This window comes from Schistocerca piceifrons, chromosome 3 (genome assembly GCF_021461385.2).
Source record: "Schistocerca piceifrons isolate TAMUIC-IGC-003096 chromosome 3, iqSchPice1.1, whole genome shotgun sequence".
NCBI classification, from domain to species: Eukaryota; Metazoa; Arthropoda; class Insecta; order Orthoptera; family Acrididae; genus Schistocerca; species Schistocerca piceifrons.
In genome coordinates this window covers 403480600-403503030 of record NC_060140.1, presented here as the reverse complement: position 1 = coordinate 403503030, position 22431 = coordinate 403480600, and positions in this window count along the sequence as shown.

Below are 22431 nucleotides of genomic sequence, written 5' to 3'. Positions count from 1 at the left end.
AAGAATGATATGTTGCTGGACACCATGTAGGTACCTCTTCAAGGAGGTAGGAGTTTTAACTGTGCTGTCACAATACATATATTCGCTAACGAAACTGTCATAAATAATATCAGAGTTTGAGGAGAACAGTGACAACTCTTATCTACAACACTAGTGGGAACAATGACCTTTATAGACGTTATTAAAGCTGTCAGTGGCTCAGAAGGGAGTTCAATTTGCAGAAACAAATATTTTTAAATATGTGTTCAATACTATAAAACGTCAAAAGGAAGTACGACAAAGAAAAACCTTGTTTGCAAATGTAGTTGCATTTGTAGGAATAAATAAATAAAGTGTTAATTAATGTTAGCACTAATCGTTTATATATACCCTGTTTAGTGACTCATTTCGATAAAAGATAGTTCACATGGTCTATGGAACATGCAACCAAACGAAATATTTTTTTAGAGTGTACGTTTCAAGTGCAGTCACGCCACATATCTCAACCTCCCACACAACGTGAAAATCACAATTTAAGTTTAGCGGCACGGGTCCTCTCCGCCCAACCATTCACAAATATAACTATAGAGAGAGAGAAAATAACATTCGTCTGGTAATTAACCTTCGTCAGACGCAGGGCTGTACCTGACCGTGTATGTGTGCAATTGCGAATGTATAAGAGTAGTTTCCACCATTTTGGCTGCAGTAGAAGTCTTATAAATTTCTGAACCAGAGCTCCACTAACCCCTAAAGTTTAAAAATAAGTTTAATTAGAAATGCCTCACTATAAAACTTTCTAGTAATTTTTTATCAGACTAACTGAAATATTATAAATGTTTTCACATGTGATCACAAGTACTGAACTTCAAGAAGTTATTCGAAGACCTTACGTGACAGTCAAGTACGAGAGATGTTAGGCCGGAGAGACTAGATACGTAAGAGAAGTTACTCATCATGAGCGAGGAAGAAAGATTACTTTTTTACGGTCGGTAGATATCGATGTCACTAGAGACGGAGCAAAAGCTCGGACTGGTAAATAAATCGGCAGTGCTTTTCAAAGGAACCGTCTCGACATTTGGATGCAGCGGTTTAGGGAAATAACGAGAAATCTAAACCTGGATGGTCAGGAGCGGATTTGAACCATCGTCCTGCCGCAAGCTCATCAAGACCTTATTTTCCATAAAGTAATATGTACATATTTCATGTATTGCATCAATGTTAGTAGGGAATCAAAGTCAGTTCAGTTCCTGAGCTACGCCTGCTATAGTGTCACTTTCCACATTCATTTCTTATACAACTTCCAGACCCAGTCACGTGACTTTCTTTCATCCGAGTTTTAACGTGCATCAGTGGTTAATAAGCGACAATACAATATTCGGCGCGGAGATCTCAGTAAAAATTGTATTCCCTTCTGTTTCTGTTTACGGATAGCTGCCTAATTTATGTAATGGGCGTTCAAAAATATCTATTTGAAAATCATACGGTCCAGAGTCGGTATGCAAATCAGGCAAAATCGCAGTCTGCGTTGAGGTAGTCATCCCCCTCTCCCAACAGGTAGAAGACACCCGTCTCGTGAAACAGTGTTCTGCTGCGTGAAGAAACCCATAGCTCTCTCCTGCACATCCTCGACCGACAAGAATCTTGAAACCTTCAAAGGCTTTTTAAGGGATAGAAGACTGATAACATTGGCCCTGTTTGGACACATTTGGTAATAATGTCGCCATAGTTCGGAAAGACACGAAAGTCACACTAATCATTATCATTTGGCCCTCGGTTGCGCAGGGACTGAAACCCGTCACTCGCCAGCATAGACTTGAAGCATCGTGGAAAGACGCGCCCAAAGCGGACACCTAACACAGTTAGAATAATTATTTTGCTAGAGTCGGGAGACCTGAGTGCTAAGTTTTTCACATTTTATACCTACAAATTACTAACAAATCTTTACAATTAGTCTTCTCAAGACCCTAGATACGCACATATTATAATTTTCTTATTTACTATCCTTGCTGGAGTTAGAACTTAAGTGGCCAGCAGTGCATGTCTCAAAAGTTTGTGAAATAATGTTTTTAATAGCATCTACATTTACTTTTTTCAAAATAACAGACGAAAATTTAAAATCCACTTTTTCTGGTTCTTTACAGGCTAATAGTGTTATTATATGTCTCTCTCTTTAAGAGGGGTGAAGCTTTGGTTGAGATGCAGGAGACAAATTTTAAAGGGTAGCGGTTAAAGTCCTCGTCTCGCCATATGGCGTAAATCCTCGTCGAAAATGTGTATACGAGACCATTAAGAAATTCAAAATTAATTTCCTTCCTCAGCCTTCATTGACAGTAGCTTGTGCTTGTTCTTGAGAGAGAGAGAGAGAGAGAGAGAGAGAGAGAGAGAGAGAGGGAGGGAGGGCTGGAGACGCGAACGGTAAACCTACGTTGGCGAATGATTAGATGTGGACATCGCCACTTTCTCTGGTGTCAAGTGGCTCGAGATATCAGTGGCTGAACGCTGACGTTAAGAGTGTAAAACTTCAATTAATTAAGTTCTTTATCAGTATGGATATTTATGAAAACTGGCAGGAGTTTCTTGTGGCTACCATTCACATTTTTTTTTGTTTAATCGCTTGACTTAGAAGCTGAGTGAGTGAGGGATGTAACCCGCAGTTACGCTGATGGCATTCAACCATTCATACACAAGCACTTAACAAGTACGAAGCGGTTGATGAAGTCATCAAATAAAAATAAAATAGAAATATTAGGTCATAAAGTCCACATTCCTATTTCTCTTTTCTTTTTTTTTGTCATCAATTTTATGACCGGTTTGATGTGGCGAGCCACGAATTCCTCTCCTGTGCTAACCTTCCATCTCAGACTAGTAATTGCAACATACTTCCTTAATTATTTGCAGAATGTATCCGAGTCTCTACAGCTTTTACCATCTACAGTTCCTTCTAGTACTACGGAAGTATTCCTTGATGTCTTTACAGATGTCGTATCAGCTTTTACATTCCTATTGTGAGGGTTTTTCATACACTAATTTCCTAGCTGATTCTGCGAAGAACCTCCTCATTCTTCATTAGTCACCTAAATTTCAACATTCTTCTGTAGCACAACATCCCAGACGCTTGTATTCCCCTCTATTCTTGTTTTCCCACAGTCCATGTCTCACTACCACACAATGCTGTGCTTCAAACGTACATTCTCAGAAATTTCTTCTTCAAATTGAGACCTATGTTTGATACGAATAGACTTCTCTTGGTCAGGAATGCCCCTTTTGCTATTTCTAGTCTGCTATTTGTTTCCTCCATGCTCCGTCCATCATGGGTTACTTCGCTGCCTAGGTACCAGCATTCTGCAACTTCATCGCCACTTATTAAGTTTCTCGCTGATAACATTTCTGCTACTGCTGATTCTTTTCGTCATTCTTTGATTTACTCTCAGTCCATATTGTGTACTTATTAGGCTGTTCATTCAATTCAGCAGATGCTGCAATTCTTCTTCACTTTCACATAGGTTGTTAATGTCGCCAGCGAATCTTAACAATGATATCCTTTACCTTGAATTTTAATTCCACCCTTCAAACCTTCCTTTATTTTACGTCATTGCTTCTTCGGCGTATAGACTGAATAGAATTTGCGAAAAACTGCATTCCTATTTTATACCCTTTTTAATCCGAGCACTTGTTTCCTGGTTTACGACTCCTTTTGATACTCCCTCGCTCTCCTACATATTCAGTATAACCCGACTTCCGCTATAGCTTATCCCTATTCTTCTCAGAATTTCGAAAATCTAGCACTATTTGACATTGTCCAACGCTTTATTAAGGTCTACAGATCGTATGAATAAATCTTGAATTTTCTTCTGTCGTGCTTCCGTTATCAATTGCACCGTTAGAACTGCCTATCAATTGTCTTTACATTTCCTAGAGAGAAACTGATCATCTAACAGTTCCTCAGTTATCTTATCCATTCTACTGTACAATTTTCTTGTCAGCATCTTGGGTGCACGAGCTTTTAAGCTAATTGTGCGACAATTCTCGCACTTGTCGGTACTTGCGAACTTAGGAATAGTGTGGACGACGTTCTTCAGAAAGGCAGATGGTATATCGCCATTATCATATATTCTAAACACAAATGGGAGTAATCGTTTTGTAGCCGCTGCCCGCAATTAACTTCATGAGTTCCGATGGATTGTCCTTCAAATGGTTCAAATGCCTCTGAGCACTATGGGACTTAACTTCTGAGGTCATCAGTCCCTTAGAACTTAGAACTACTTAAACCTAACTAACCTAAGGACATCACACACATGCATACCCGAAGCAGGATTCGAACCTACGACCGTAACGGTCACGCGGTTCCAGACTGTAGCGCCTAGAACCGCTCGGCCACACCGGCTGGCGATTGTCCTTCCATATTACAGACCATTCCGATGGAATGTTTCTCCATACTACAAACCTCACACGGGGGTGCTCTTTTCCTGTACTGGCAACACCGGACACATCTTCTTCAGGTCGCACCATATGCCTTTCCGTGCACTGGCTAGGTCTGTAAACAACTACGACCTTACGGCCCCAACTGACTGCACGGAGCAATACTGTTCCATGCTGTTACAAAGGCCTTGAAGAAACAACTGTACATGTTTAATGTATCACAAGTGGTCTCAAACGAGTTTTGTAAATCCACTGAAGAAAGCGTTACCGCTCTGTCCGAAATTATCGTATCTTTCTGTGCGAATAACTATTTGGTGTTCTTAAAGTATGTCAAGTATGTCGCTAAGAGCATCACAGTTAAATCCTCTTCAGTTCTTGTGGGTGTGTGATCTGCATGTATTTGTTTCACTACCACCGATTTACCGTCGTCGTAAGTCTGGCCGAAAATTTTCTTCTCGTCTACCCTACACATATCACTTAATGGGATGCACATTGTATTTTATACACATTTTCTGCTGTATTTATCCTGTTACCAGCTTGCCGCGCTCAACTGTATACGCTTTCAACGCAAGACAGACACTGTGTGGCTTAAATATCTAGACCAACTTTCTGATATTTTCTCTTTAAAAATTTCAGGATGGCATCAATTGTTGTGAATCACATCTGTTTCTGATCGCGTGCCAATGATCTTAAGGGAATGTGAGCTGTCTTGCCTCATTAGGTCAAGAACCGAACATGAAAGACAATTTTTATTTCCGACATCTACAATCATTTCAAGTTTCTCGTTTCTTTCTCGGCTGCAGCAATGCCCTCGTATGGAAACTTTTTGACTGCTCCTTCTTTGTTTTTCGTCTTTTGTCAGATGTCCCTTCATCCTTGACAGTGTATTCCACATATTACTTTCTTCTCCGATTCTGCGCAGAACTTCCTGATTCCTTACCTTATCATTCCATCTAATTTTCAACATTCGTCTGAAGCACATCACAATTACTTCACTACTCTTCTGTTCCAGTTTTCTCACACTCCGTGTTTCACTACTATACAATGCTGTACTCCAGACAAACATTCTCAGAAATTTCTTCATCAAATTAAAGCCTATGTTAGATACTAGAAGCCTTTTGTTGGTTTGGAATCCATTTTTTTCCAGTGCTAGTCTGCTTCCGATGCCCTCCTTGCTCCGTCCGGTGTTATGTTGCTGCCTAGGCAGCTGAATTCCGTAACGTCATCTACTTTGTGAGCATCAATCCAGGTTTTAAGTTACTCGCTGTCTCTCTTCTGCTATATCCCATTACTTTCGTCTTTCTTCGATTTACACTCAGTCCATATTCTATATTCATTAGAATGTTCATTCCATTCGGAGATGATGTAATTCTTCTTCGTTCAGTCAGGATAACAATGTCATCAGCGAATCGTATAATTCATCTTGCACCATTTTACATGGTCCAACGCTTTTTCAAGGCCAAGAAAGCCTATGAACGTGTCTTGACTTTTCTTTAGCCTTGCTTCTCTAATGAAACGTTATGTCAGAATTGCCGGTCTGGTGCCTTTACCTTTCCTGAAGCCAAACCGATCGTCGTCTGAAACATCCTCAGTTTTCTTTTCCATTCTTCTGTATTTTATTCTTGCCGGCAACCTTGGAGCATCAGTTGTTCAGCTAATTGTGCGATAAATCTCGTACGTATCTGCTCTTCTAGTCTTCGGAATGCGTGTATGATATTTTTCCGAAAACTCAGTTGGTATGTCGCCAGACTCATACATTCTACACACCAACGTAAATAGTCGTTTTGTTGGTACTTCCCTAATTTCTGATTGAATGTTATACTTCCCTTCTGCCTTATTCATTCTTAAGTCCCACAAAGCTCTCCTAAATTGTGGTTCTAATATTTGATCCCCTATCTCATCTAAATCAATTCCTGTCACTTCTTCTACCACATCAAATTTTCCCCTTCATAGGCGCCTTTAGTGTACTCTTTCCACCAATCTGCTCTCACATCTCCTTTTAATAGTGGAATTTCCGTTGCACTCTAAATGTTACCACCCTCACTCTCAATGTCACCGAAGGTCGTTTTGACTTTCCTATGTGGTGTGTCAGTCTTTCTGATAATAAATTCTTTTTCGATTTCTTCACATTTTGCATGGAACCATTTCGTTTTAGCTTACTCGCATTTCCTATTTATTTCATTCTCCAACGACTTTTATTTCTGTATTCCTGACTTTCCCTGAACATTTTTGTACGTTCTTGCTTCATCCGTCAGCTGAAGTATTTTTCTGTTACCCTTTGTTTCCAAGCAGTTACCTTCTTTGCAGTTACGTTTTTCATTTCAACTTTTGTGATTGCCCTTTTTAGAGATGTCTATTCCTCCTCAACTGTGTAGTCTACTCAGATATTCCTTAAAGAACTTAAGCGTGACTCGTCATTGCTTAGTATTTCCGTATCATACTTCTTTGCATATTGATTGTTCTTGACCAATGTCTTAAACTTCAGCACTCTCGTCTTCAATGTTAAATTTAGATCTGAGTCTATATCTGCTCCTGGGTAGTCTTATAATCCAGTACCTGTTTTCGGAGTCTCTGTTCAATCGTGGTGTAACCCTATTGAGATCTCCCTGTATCACCGCCCCTTTTCCAGGTATACCTGCACCACTTGTGATACCTGAACAGAGTATTCGCTATTACTAGCTGAAATTTATTACAGAACTCAATCTTTCTCCTCTCTCATTCCTTCCCAAGATCGTATTCTCCTGTGACCTTTTCTTCTACTCCTTCACCTACAACTGCATTCCAGTCCCCCATGACTACTAGATTTTCATCTCCTTGTACGTATTGTATTAAATTTTCAATATCCTCATATACTTTCTCTGTCTCTTCATCTTCAACTTGCGACATCAACATGTACATCTTCACTAACGTTTTCGGTGTTGGATTGCCATCGATTCTGATCATAACAACCCTACCATTGAACCGTTCACAGTAACACACTCTCAGCCCTGCCTTCCTATTCGTAACGAATGCTATCCCCGTTACACTATTTTGTGCTGCCGTTGATATCACCCCATACTCATTCGATCAGAAATCCTTACCATGCCACTGCACTGATAGATAGATGAAGCCTTTGCATTTCCCTTTTCAGATTTTTTAGCTTCCATACCACGTTCAAGTTTCTCACATTCCATGCGTGAGACTGTGCTTTCATGTGTTCCAGGTAGCGTAATAATTGGGACTGTATGTCCTAGAGCATGTACTGCTGGGTGACGAGCGTTATGTATGCCACGGCTTAGTGGTCCCTTGTTACCGATACTAGCAAATTATTTAGTCATCTGATGGCAGTAGCTGCAAAGCTGGTTCTGGGCGTGATGCCTGAGTCTCGTGTTACTTTAATTCTTGAAACGACATACAGCTTTACTGATGCGTGAAATTTAATTCTTTAAGTGGATCGGAAAGTAATTCATTTAAAGAATGATTGGCAAGCTTTTAAATGGTTTATAGCTTCGTTGGTGTCCGGCGTTTTTGCTTTTGTCACTAGTAAAGTTTGTCAGTGCAAGAACTCTCTGGCCTGTAGCCGCAGTAATTTTCTGGAGCTTAAAGTTAGTTGAGCGTTTCAAGGTCAAAATGAGAAACTGCGATTGAAGATTCTTCCGTTGAGCTTGCTTCTTTAAGTCCATTGTGCACATGCACAGTTCAGTGTATATTTAAAACCTTTTTTATCACCTGGGAAACTTCATCTGTAATAAATGTATTTTTAAGTATTGTGTTTATTAGCTAACCCAGCCCTTCACCACTCCACCACCTAGCCCCTGGCTATCGTACCGTTTCTGAAGGATCGTCAGCTTCTAAGTTGCTAACAAAAATTTCCGTATTTGTATCCGAAATTCCCGCTCCAAAAGCCGGATCACTTTTCTGGATGTAAAATGTATTCTTAGCTAGAAATAGTTAAAATCACCGAACAGTTGCAGCACCTCTGTACACTGAATCATTTCGTTACTCGAGATCCATGAATGCTTGATTAAATTATTTTTAATAGTAGCGATCATCCCATTTACAAGAACATCAGCGTACAAGCTATTAATGTCCTGGGAGGCTAGTTGAGAGGATTCAGTGTTTGGGTTTTCTTTCATGTGACTAATTAGGGCCATGCTGTTGTTACAAAGCACGTAATTGTCCCTGAGGAACCGGTTCAGCAAACCCATCTAGTCTGGAACCACGTGACCGCTACGGTCGCTGGTTCGAATCCTGCCTCGGGCATGGATGTGTGTGATGTTCTTAGGTTAGTTAGGTTTAAGTAGTTCTAAGTTCTAGGGGACTGATGACCTCAGATGTTAAGTCCCATAGTGCTCAGAGCCATTTGAACCATTTTGAAACCCATCTCTCTGTAAGAAGACTGTCTGTTGTATTAACAATATGTCAGATAAGATGATTTTTGTGACCTTTTACTTACGATCTTAATTTAGGTCCTATGTTTCTAATATTATGACACTGCCTCTTCTCAGTATTTGTATAGAAGAATGACAACTGCTTTAAGGTTGTAATAAGTTCCTTTAAGAGTTCACTAGTTACACCTTTTGGTATTACAGTAATGCCATTTTGATCTTAAAGAATGAAGCTTTAGCTGCATGAAGAACTAAAAAATAGCAATTAATCGAAGCAGATTCGCTATTGTGCTCAATATACAAATGGGATAAAATGGCAACGCTTTCTTTATTGGCTTTATGGATCTTTTTTAAGTTAAGTAGTGATATTTCATATGTATGCGGTTTATATCTAAGTATTTGTATCCTGTTTGTTCATGTCCCCTATAACATGTTTATAATACTATGGAAGAGCTGACTTCTCATTGCAGGCACCTGGAGCCGCATAGGTTTTAGAAAATTGGTCAGATCCCAGAACCGCATTCAGTGTGACTCGAAGCACATGTGGCGATGTCAGCACTATAGGAAAGGACCACTCCAGTGAATGTGTAGTAGTTCGGAGAGACTTATCAGAGAATCTGTTGTTGCAGTACACGTTGAATATGTCTGAATACTCTTATTTCGTTTTTATTTTTTCGGTATTTCTTGCTTTTTAAGTGCATGTGCATGAAGGGTTAAATGCAAATAGTGAGATGAGGGACCTTGACTATCGAAGTGCGTAGCTGTGGATTAGATTTTTTAGATTTGTGTGTTGTATGCTGGATAACGATAACGATTAATTTCACAAGAAATACCACCACTATCGATGAGGTAAATCATTTTACAAATACTGATTTCTTGCAGTCAGGTTTTTGTATGTGTTTGAACTGAAGCACCAGACACTAATTGTGAGGTACACAGTCGTGCAAGTGTTATGTTACAACTTACAAAAAAAGTTATCAGTATTTCCGTTCCCATTCACCTTTAGCTACTTTTACTTCTAGTGTGACTACAGATTTGGTAAGCCGTAGTTTCTCTTACAGTCATGAGACACAGTAGTTATACAATATTTCGAAGGTCCTTCATATGTCAATGGAAATGGAAGCTAAGATATTAGAGATTAAATTACAGTATTCGGTATTGTGAAGGGACATTTGTGAGTGCGGAGAGGGGGTGAAGGCTAGAAGACTTCCATGGTCTGATATATTGATAGCTACATGTTAACTGAAGATTGTAATGACAGCATTGCAGAATTTCGCCTGATGTCAGTCTGGTTTCGAGACAGTAGTGGCCGTTGATGGACGACCTCTGCGGTGACAGGGTTATGTAGCAATGGTGGGTCATTGTCAGGATACTGGACGTCAATAGTATAAGGTTGGTTGGTTGATTTGGGGAAGGGACCAAACAGTGACGCCTTCGCTCCGAGAGGTTAGGGCAGTATGGGGAAGGAAGTCGGCCTCGCCGGCCGGTGTGGCCGAGCGGTTCTAGGAGCTTCAGTCTGGAACCGCTACGGTCGAAGGTTGGAATCCTGCCTCGGGCATGGATGTGTGTGATGTCCTTAGGTTAGTTAGGTTTAAGTAGTTCTAAGTTCTAGGGGACTGATGACCACAGATGTTAAGTCCCATAGTGCTCAGAGCCATTTGAACCATTTTTTGAAATCGGCCTTGCCCATTCACAAGAAATAACCCGGCATTTACCTGAAGCGATTTAGGGAAACCACGGAAAATCTAAAGCATGATGGACGGACTCGGGTTTGAATCGTCGTCCTCCCAAATGCGAGTCCAATGTGCTACCCACTGCACACCCTCACTCTATAAAAGTACACGTAAACTGCCTCTATGGTCATAGATTTTATTCAGACTCAAGCTGCAATGCTCATTTCGCTGCTTCGTGGCGACCACGCCCCCACTGACGCATGGGAAGCAGCATGAAGAGGACGCTGACACCAGCAGGCAGCGTAGAGTCACCTGTGATCTGAGCGACCGGAGGAATGGTGACGCCCAGAGTTCACGCAGCCGCTATGCACGGCATGATTACTTGCTGCAAGGCCTGCCAGTGACTTGGAAACCCAGAATAGTACTTGCAGGCGATGTGAGTCCTCAGAAGTGGAACTCGCCCTTGAAAGTGTACACGCGTGGCAGCAGGACATCCGCACCAGCGCTAGGACGAGGGGCTGCACCAACGGCTGCCCTCTCAGCAGTAGCCGGAGTGAGCTGAAAGGTTTCTCACCAGTGGGAAGGCGTCAGTTCCAAGAATGTAGATGTAGAACCGACAGTGGGACAGGCGGTGATGGTAGCTCTGACTCGTGATGACGCCATTCAGAAACCGTATCATTCATTCGCCCGGGTCCTCTCTTCACGGTTGGTGCCGCCACATTGGTCACCGTAGGTTAGAAATTGGTATTCAAACTGATTAGGTGCACAATTGTTATGACAGTGTAGCGTTTCTAACCACGTAAGGTAAAACAAGTCTGTAACCTGAAGGTAAGAAACCTGGCCCGCCGGTCGCATAGTGGTCGCGTAGTGTCTCCAGTATTACGGTATTTGGCTCGGCTTGGCTCACAATGTGTAAAAAGGCCTGTTGTCGCAAAAAACACGGTGTTTTTTTACTGTCGCTCCCTTCTAAGACTTCTCACAACTGCAGTGGTGGAGCTGCCATTTCGTAGTACCGCCGAAGAAATAGTTTTTGAACTACAGTACGCCCCGATGAGCGAAAACATTATAAACAGCTTGCTGTTCCTTTCCAAAGAAGCATCTCCGCTCTTCCCTTCAACATTTATCTATAAGGAAGTACCGGGTGAAAAAAGCTGTATTTTCAGTATGACATAGATAAGATTCAAAGTAGTGAGAAGACTTTCAATTTGCTATAAATGTTCAGAAATGTAAAATACTACACATTATGAAACAAAAAAATTGCAGTTTCCTTCAACTACAATACACAGAAAGGCAGCACGCATGCTTACAGATATGTTTCACCAGCGGAAGAACGTCACTGAGACGCTGAAAAAATTTAAGTCGTAGACGCTTCAAGACAGACGCAATCAATCGCAAGAGAGCCTACTTACAATGTCTCAAAATTCGGATGGATCTAGGGATATACAACAATCCCTTACGATCGCTCGCTTAGGAATCAAAAGGACAAGACTAATTAGAAAACCGGTTTTTAATAAATCATTTTTTTATCATTACATACGTCAATGGACCAGGAAGAAGCCCTTATAACAGGCACTATGAAAAATTATCCTCTGCCATGCACTTCACAGTGCTTGGAGAGTACGTAGGTTATAATTGAACTTTCCCTGTTTCAGAAGGACCCCACGAAAAACAAGTGATCATAGCACAATATATTTTTCTGGATACAATTGTAATGACCTGCGGACAGAAATAACGAATAAACCATTGAAAGAAACAAATTTTAATTTCAACATGAGTGAGTAACATCTGTTAATGGTGTAACATGTTTACGTTCCAGGCTACAGACATTGCTCAATGTGATGACCATCTGCATCCGCAACATCCTGCAAGTTCCTGCGATACCATTTCACAATTGTTCGCATTAGTTTTCGTATGATGGACTGTGGGATGTTCAGCTGTCGTGTCACAGCTCAGGCACTGCTAGAATATCGTACATTGCGTCCAACAATCTCAGCCATGGCAACAGTAACTTCCTCAATAATTTGAGACGCAATTGGCCGTCAGCCTCTTCCAGGAGCAGTTCCCAAATCGCCACTTAATTCGAACTTCTCAACCATGTCATTCAACCCCGGTGCGGAAAGAGGACCTTTCCGTATTCGTTTAATGCGTCGATTCACACGAAGAATAGCAACATTGCTACTGTTGTTTTGATAAAACAGATTTACCAGAAGCCCTGCTCACCTTGTCCAGACCCAAGTTGACTGCAGCTGTAATGCAAACTGCAAGAAGTCATGACACTAACATTACTAACAACGCAAACCCTACAGCGCACAGTCTGAACATCATTTCTATAAACTTGGGTGCTCATACTGTAATTACAATGGCAATAATTGATGTTGGATATTGCCTGATCTTTATTACTGAACGTAGTGAACCAGAAATACGTCATGATATGCAAAAATAGTCCATGTTTGTGTTGTGAGGATCAGTACGTACGGTCTGTGGCAACCAAGTCATCTGTAAGCATTGCAGGACTTATGCTGGGTGTCATTACGAGAGTTTTGTTACTTCGCAATGATTCGAACAACAGTAACGTACGATCAGAGGCTCTGTATAGCCACCCTAATGGAGCAGGGAATGAGATAGGTGGACGTCGTAGCATATGACCTTGTGAGTCAAAGTGATGTGCCTAGAATGTGGAGCAAGCTTCTAGCGACATGATCGTCGCGGAAGTGGTCGCTGGAGAAATACAACAGGTGTGCAGCACCCATATCTACGTGTCAGAAACCCTCATCAGCACGACCCTACAAGCTTACGGCTGCAGCTCCAAATGACTGCATAAGAGAACGTATCAACATAAACGATACGAAATATGCTACGCGAACCGAAATTACATGCCGGAAGATCTCTCGAAGCTATTCCACAAATTCGAGTTTGAAGAGGGGCTCGTGACACAGGAGCATGAAGCCACTCTTTGTGGACAATGCAACAGTGGTACACAACGCCCTGGTGACACTCGTACCCGTCTCGAGGCTGACACTACTGATATTCGGGTGTGGAGGCAAACGAGGGCAATGTTTACATCATAACTATTTCGTTGGCCGCCCCCTTTATCAAGACTATTCCGTCATGTTTTGTGATGGAACTATGTACGCTGTATGATCAAAAGTATCCGGACACCTGGCTGAAAATGGCTTACAATTTCGTGGCGCCCTCCATCGGTAATGCTGGAATTCAGTATGGCGTCGGAACACCATTAGCCTTGATGACAGCTTCCACTCTCGCAGGCATACGTTCAATCAGTTGCTGGAAGATTTCTTGGGAAATGGCAGCCCATACTTCACGGTGTGCTGCACGGGGAAGTGGTATCAATGTCGGTCGGTGAGGCCTGGCATGAAGTCGGCGTTGCAAAACATTCCAAAGGTGCTATAGGTTCAAAATGGCTCTGAGCACTATGGGACTTAACTTCTGAGGTCATCAGTCCCCTAGAACTTAGAACTACTTAAACCTAACTAACCTAAGGACATCACGCACATCCATGCCCGAGGCAGGACTCGAACCTGCGACCGTAGTGGTAGCGCGATTCCAGGCTGTAGCGCCTAGAGCAGCTCGGCCACTCCGTCCGGCGGTTTTATAGGATTCAGGTCAGAGTTCTATGCAGGCCAGCCGATTACAGGGACGTTATTGTCCTGTAACCACTCCGCCACAGATGCTCGATCGTATTGAAAGATGCAATCGCTATCCCCGAATTGCTCTTCAACAGTGGGAGCATGAAGCTGCTTAAAACATCAATGTAGGGCTGTGCTGTGATAGTGCCACGCAAAACAACAAAGGGTGCAAGTCCCCTCCATGAAAAACACGACCACACCATAACACCACCACCACCAGCTCCGAATTTTATTTGTTGGCATTACACACACTGACAGATGACGTCCAACGGGGATTTCGCCACACACACACCCTGCAGTCGGATCGCCACAAAGTTTACCGGCATTCGTCACTCCACACAACGTTTTACCACTGATCAATCGTCCAATGTTTATGCTCCTTACACCAGTCGTTGGGCAATTACCGGCGTGATGCGTGGCTTATGAGCAGTCGCTCGACCATGAATCAAAGTTTCCTCACCTCCCACCTAACTTTCATAGTACTTGCAGTGGATCCTGATGCAGTTTGGAATTCCTGTGTGATGGTCTAGATACATGTCTGAATGTAACACTTTACGACCCTCTTCAACTGTCGGCGGTCTTTGTCGGCCTGTACACTTTTGTGCTGTACGTGTCCCACTTCATTATCATCGGAAAAATTGGACCTAGGGATTTTTAATTGTGTTTAAATCTCGCCTACAGACGTATGACATAAGTGGCATCCAATCATCTGACCACGTTCGAAGTCCCTGGGCTCCCGGCGTTCCCCTTTTTGCTCTCTATCGATGTTTAGACAGTACTGAAGTCGCTAACATGGAGTACCTGTTAGTAGGTGTTTACACAATGAACCTAATACGAAAAACGTATAGTTTGGGGGTGTCTAGATACTTTTGATCACATAGAGTATGGACGCAGGACACCGCTAGTGTCACTACTGGAGGAAGGCTTGTGTGAATTATCAGGACAACATCCTTTCCCGCACTGTGTCTCCAGTTGGTGAACATATTTGAGCGGGATTCACGCCGATGGGCGTCGATGCAGACCCCTAATGTAACAATCTTGTGAACACATTTTGTGGTGTCACCGCCAGACACCACACTTGCTAGGAGGTAGCGGTCCATTAGTATACGTCGGACCCGCGTGTCGCCAATGTCAGTGATTGCAGACCGAGCGCCACCACACGGCAGGTCTAGAGAGACTTACTAGCACTCGGCCCAGTTGTACAGCCGACTTTGCTTGCGACGCTACACTGACAACTACGCTCTCGTTTGCCGAGACGATAGTTAGCATAGCCTTCAGCTACGTCATTTGCTACGACCTAGCAAGGCGCCATAGCATTTGATATTATTTTATATTGTGGTTATAACATGTACCGTCAAGAGAGATGTTCTACAATTGTGGATTAAAGTTAAGTATTACATCAACTACGTACTTTATTTGCTACTATTAATTCCTTTAACTGTTCCAGACCTCACGCCAATCTGCGTGAGCTTAACGCGTGCCTTTCGGCTTCCTCTCATTGTGACTTGGCTGTCTTGCCAAGTCACAACACATTCTAGTGGAGCACAGAATTAGTAGCAAGCAACGGCTTCTACATTTTCCAGACCTCAACGGCGTTGAGATGCGTAGTCAGGCAAAAACGGGCGGTTTACAATCATTCTGTTCCACCACAATGAGCGCCGACTGGTTCATAACCAATGCAGAAAGACAGTAAGAAGGAAATGTAATGTTTGCAGTGGAATACTTTTCAAGGCTGTTGTTTTGTTCCTTTGACGCGCGGGATTAGCCGAACGTTCAGCCGGCACGGTAACTCAGCGTGTTCGGTCAGAGGGTTAGCTGCCCCCTGTAATATAAAAACTGTGTTAATAGATCAACTACGAACTGAAACGGGGATGATTTATGTTAAGTAGTAAGTAAACTTAGTGACTGATGACCTTAGCAGTTAAGTCCCATAAGATTTCACACACATTTGAAAATTTTGTTCCTTTGTGTGTGATAATCAAGAGAAAATTTATATTCTATATTTCAGCTTTATTATTATTGGTTACCTGACTGTATATGAAAGAACAGAATCAGTTCATTAGGGGATATAACGGAAAACATGGCGCTGCACGTTGAAGGAAAAGGGTTGATGCTGTCGTTTAGAGGACGTAAAGATTTATTGTGCCTTGAAAGAGCAGGGCGTCGGCGTTTTAAATGAGATGACATGAGTGTTGAAAGTGTAACGCACACTAGAGCGACATCACCCGTAAGAAGCAGCCACTAACATACTTTACCAAGTGACATAGGATTTTCGAATGGTACTTCCGTTCAGTCAGCTGCGTAGATTTAGTTTTAAGTTAGAATGTGCTAGCACCTGACAGGCAGCTCTCACAGATTCTATGGCGTACAGTATGCCTAGCATCGTTGGTGCTGAGAATTAGGTTTCAGGTAAATATTGTTGCTAGGCGATGGCAGTTTGCGACAGTATCTCGGAAACGGTGGATGCACTGGCTTGTGGTGTTGTATGGTTTGAACTGACATTGCATGTGTGTAGTCTGTTTTTAAGTTGTGGCGAAGCCTATGGATATAAATAAATTTAAGATAGGTTATAACTTACAAGGTCTGTAATCCTTATATGTCTGTCAGTATAAGGAGGATTATTTTTTGTGGTTTCCTTGTTTTTAACACTCGGAAGTGGGGTAATGTTGTCCTGAAACATGTTGTGGCGAGAATCACGCATTTGGGAACTGGGCTAATATCCTACCTTTTGCTTAAATAGAAGTTGTTTGATGGCTTAACATGAGAAAAAAAATGAATCTTTTAAAGGAACAAATCGTCGTTTGACTGTTTTACTGCCGGCCGGAGTGGCCGAGCGGTTCTAGGGGCTTCAGTCTGGAACCGCACGACCGCTACGGTCGCAGATTCGATTCCTGCCTCGGGCATGGATGTGTGTGATGTCCTTAGGTTAGTTAAGTTTAAGTAGTTCTACGTTCTAGGGGACTGATGACCTCAGAAGTTAAGTCCCATAGTGCTCAGAGTCATTTGAACCATTTGAACTGTTTTATTGTTTATGTAAGTACAACCCAGGTTTCGGCCGATTATGCCATTTTCAAGTATTTGATTTTATGTCTTTAATATATATTGCAGGACAGTTAACAAGTTGTCAGGTTCAAACTTGGTTATAAATTAATAAAAAAATTGTAAACAAAAATAGGTTTTTTAAAAACAGGCTTACGTAGGTAAATAAATAAATAAATAAATAAGTTTTTTTTACCAACGTAAGCCTGTATTTACGAAGTATGACGTGCTCTCCCGATTATTTACTGCCCTGTTAAAAGGTGGTGATATTACATTTGGCATTTCGTGGGTAGCCAGTATTTTTCTTACATTATGGCCAACTTTGAACTTGCAACATGTTAAGTGTCCTGTAGTACACGTTAAGGACATAAAACCAAATACTTGAAAATGGCATAAAAGGTTGGACCATGGGTTGTACTTAAATAAACAATAAAACGGCCAAATGACGGTGTGTTCCTTTAAGAAAAGGTTTTATGACTGTTTCTCAGCAACATAAAAAACTGTTTAATATCTTTTGTTTCCTGTTATGTCCAGAAACTCACTACAAAGTAATACGTGACATTATTTTGAGCACAGTGGTTTACTGTCTACAGTGGCTCAAGTAACGAAAGTCTAATAATAACCACCTTGTAAATGTAGATGTAGAAGCGACTTGCGGGTATCATAGAAAAATCTGGAAGGGCAGATGTTACTAGAAAAGTGTTTCGAATGCGAGTAAAGAGTTACCTCTGCTCCATCTCGCTTGGTCAATATTTCAAAAATGAGTGAATGGAGTATGGTGTTCATGCAGCATATTACTTCGTAATGCAGTCCTGGGTTGATGAAAAAATAAAAAAATAATTTTTTCGGCCATTATTCTCGTTTCCGCGTGGAGCTGAGCATCGAGTATTCCCACGGCCACTGGACGCATGGTGTACGCTGCGCACTTTGTACAGCGACGCCACGCCTGATGGGCAGCGGCGCTGATGACAACGTGCGTTACACAACATACGCGTATGGTCGAACGGGCAGCTGATTGAGTTGAGATTGCTGCCGGATCCGGCAAACGCGGCGGAGACCCATTCCGGCCACCGCGGCTGGCCTCTGCAGCCGCAGCGAGCGGGCCGCGCAAGTGCAGTATTTGATCACAGAATCACCGCAGCGGATTACAGGCCGCTCCTATAGGGTGTGCCGCAGCGTGATGAACTATTTGGACTCGCCGCAGACCAACTAGTTCTGACTGGTAGCTTTATACGCTTCAACATCCATTTTGAGGTGAACATGCGTTTGATGTTTCACCGCTGTATTTCAGAAAGTAGGCTACTTGTGGTTCGCCGTTCAGGTTCTGGCAGTGCTAAATGATAAACACGAAATATTAACAAGTAGGACAGATACGTAGAACAGTATTTTCAGAACATCGGTACTAATAATTAAAGAGTATATGTGTTTGAAGCTAAGCACAAATATTAAAAGGCGGTACGTATTGGATAACGGCAGTGTACAAAGACTGCATTACCCACATTTCATTGCAATTATTTGACTGATACTTAACTTTTTCCAAGAACCGTTTTATCTGTCACCCTACAGTAAGAGTGTCTATTCCACTTATATTGAACTTTTCGTCTGGTATCCCTGTTATTGGCACTTCGTCTTCTTCTGTGAGTAATGAAAATCATTTCAGAATTTGTAACACAGATGTGGTGCTATGTGAGACACCTGTATCATACTGCCATAACGGAGTAAAATATTTCAGTTCAAAGATCTGCTTTTGCTGATGTGCTTATAATGGAACAACATTCGTAGCACACCAATCAGTTTTCATTTTCATTTGTGACAAGACGCCTGCTCAACAGTCATTTATGATACGCGTAATTACATGTTACAAGTTTGAAAAGCATGTACTTATAATTCGTTTTTGTACAAAGTCGATCATAATCATACCAGCTAAAAATGCAACTGTCTTAGCACAAAAAGGCGAATACGCTCCTTTTTTAAAGATTCTCACAGCTAAGTAGTGAACCAGGTGCCTTAGTCCTCATTTCCCCTAAGTCACCAAAATTCTACTTCTCACTTCCACCCTCACTGTCTCTCGGTTACTCTCTTTCACACAGGGAAGTGAGAATGTGTTCGCATGCCGAAATTTTTGGTAAGGACAGCCGAATGAGGAATGAGGGAGCTGGTTCCTCATTTTTCTGTCATAATCGTTTAAAGATCAGTATATTCGCATTTTTGTTCCCCGACATAAGCATATTTCAGCTGGTTCGCTTCTTTTCCCTGTTACTGCTGATGTGTTGTTTATTTAAAACGAATTCGGTAGATCACAATGGTTTTGACGGTTTCTGTGCTTCGGCACATTTATTCACTTACGTACGTGTCACCTGTCAGAGTCGTATCTAGACGTGTCCCATATCACTCCAATTGCACACGTCCCACAACATTACAGAGCATTTACCATCTTGAATACTCCTCTGCCGACATGCAGTGTCCACGGATTCATGAGGTTATCTCCACACCCGTACACGTCCATACAATTTTAAACGACACTTTCCGACCAGGTAACATGTTTCCAGTTATCAAGGGTCACGCAGCCAGGAGGGTTACACGAATGGGCCTTCGGCTCTGAAAGCACATATCGATGATGATTCGTCGAATGGTTCGTACGCGGACACTTGTTGATGGCCCAACATTGAAATCTACAGCAATTTGAAGCAGGGTTGCATTTCCGTCACTTTGAACGATTCTCTTTATTCGTCGTTGTTCGTGTTCTTGCAGGATCTTTTTCCGGCCTCTGCTATGTTGGAAATTGATGTTTTGCCGGATTCTTGATGTTCACGGTACACTCGTGGAATGGTCGTACGGGAAAATTCCCACATCATTGCTACCTCGAAGATGCTGTGTCCCATCGCTCATACGCCGTTTATAACACCACGTTAAAACTAACATCTTGATAACTCGCCATTGTGGCAGCAGTAACCGATCTAACAACTGCGCGAGATACTTCTTGTCTTATATAAGCGTTGCCCACCGCAGCGCCTTGTATTACAATACGTACGCCTATACCAGTTCCTTTGGCGCTTCAGTGTATACACAGTAAGTAAGTAAGCATAATGTCAGGTTAGCACAAAAGCGTCTCACATTGAGCGCAATTTCACTGTACATTACTTAAAAAATGCACAGCATTTTTGGTCGCGATCTGAAGTACACCAAAAAATGCGATGTCTGATTTGCTAGCACAAAGAATTTCGTATGTCAAAATAATGTTTTGTAATGCGTTTGCACCGCTATATGACATCATCTATTCACTACCATGCAAGACACTCTGTGTAGGTGTGAAGTGCCCACTGCACAGAGTCAGCGTGTCATAAAGTTCTTCCGGTAAATAAAATGGAACTAAAATACATAGTCTGGCGACGTCAGAACCCAGAAATCTTGTCACGTGTTCACTACGTCAATTAAATCTGCATTTATGCGTCAGACTGGATATTATGTCCATATATTATGTTCTTAAATAACCGGAAAATTTAATTCTCTGGATCTCGTTAACGGAATGATTTAAAAAAAGGTTTCGAAGTTTGCCGAGAGCACCGCCTGAAGAACATATGGTAAAAATTTGAGTGGTTTGCCACGATCAGAAACGATGGAAGTGATTATCCCTACAATTAGTACTTTCGATACCTAAAACTTACGGTTGCTTATCGTTGTTTTGTCATGAACCACCTACGTAGAAATGGTGCTTTTATAAGCCATCTAAGGCCCATTCCAGACCACATTTAATGCAAAAACGCAAAAGATTTTCACAATATGCCTGGGTTGGGGGAGGTGTGTAACATTGAAGGGATTCTTCTATATTGTAGGCCAGCTACATTACGCCACTTTTCCTACTGGTAGGCCAAGGGCACTCCAAAACACGGGACCGCTAAGAACTAGTGCATACATCATTATCGAGGTCCTCAACAGTTTCACAACTATATCACTATAGGGAAATCTTTAGTATACTCGAGTTATATCAGCTTTTGTTTAGGAAATATTATTAACAAGTTCATTTCAACAACGCCTTACTTTCAGTCCAGTTAGACCTATTATCACATATCGATATATAATGTTGTATAGAAAGGCTTTATTAAGTAAAATACATGTCAGTTAACAATGATACTATGTCTAAGTGAACAAGGTTTACACGACCTGTTGAATTACGTTAACAGTCTACTGAGCACATAACAAGGACTGAGCCTTGCTCCAAAAAGCTTAGTCACCTCTCTTAGAAAATTCATTATTCGTCAATACCTGTATCTGTTAAATGTAGCCTTTGCTATGGACCTGTGGTTCTTCCTGTGTACCGTAACTGACGCAACGCTATTCTTGTCATCACATATGATAGTTATTTATAATGACCTATTACCTTAAACACCAAATTAAGTACCTACATTTTTACTTTCCTACTGTAGATCTCCAGTCATTCTAGGTTATTACTCCACAAAACTGATAGACTTCTCGCATTCCTCATGTACAATCTCTTTTTTATCTTCGTCTTGGACACACCTACAGAACTGTGGTTGACACGATTATACTATAACTTGCAGAAAAATAACTTAGTCACAGCGGTATGTTCACAGATAATCCTTTTTTCTGTGAACGAAGTCGTGAGATGGGCTCATTAAAATTCAGTATCCATCTTATTTGTGAAATAAAGTTTAAATCCTACCGTTTGGCCCATGATAAAGTGGATGACAATCATATTTTTTCCAGACATAACGATTATATAATTCCACCAGCTGCAACATAGTTGCGTGTATGTATAGTGGTCCAATACTTTGAGTTGCAAAAATGGCTGTATGGACGATGTGGCCTATTCGACACCTCATTTTGGATCTATGTGACGATGCTGTGCTGAGTATATTGATATGTTATGACGATGCCATTACGGCCTTATCACTTTAGGACATGATGTAGAAAAGATCTGAGGATGGTCATTACTGACTGAAACCGGTCATCATCTAAAGATTTGATATTGTGATCAAGGACTGGAATAAAAACATTTGATTATATAATTACAATATAATAACAACGTAAAATTCTGTTCGAATAGTAGCAGAGGTCAGCTATAGAGTACACCAAAGAAATCACAATTTAAGTAATTTCACAATAATGTAGATGGAATGGAACTCTTATCTTTAGTAAACTGGAATTACACTAAACGGCATTGATATGAATTCAGATAACTCACTCCCGAATTATACTTTTTTATATCAATACTCCAAACGCATGCAGACGTAAGTGTATGTGAATAATTTGCAATATTACGCGAAACTGTATGATAAACCATCGGTG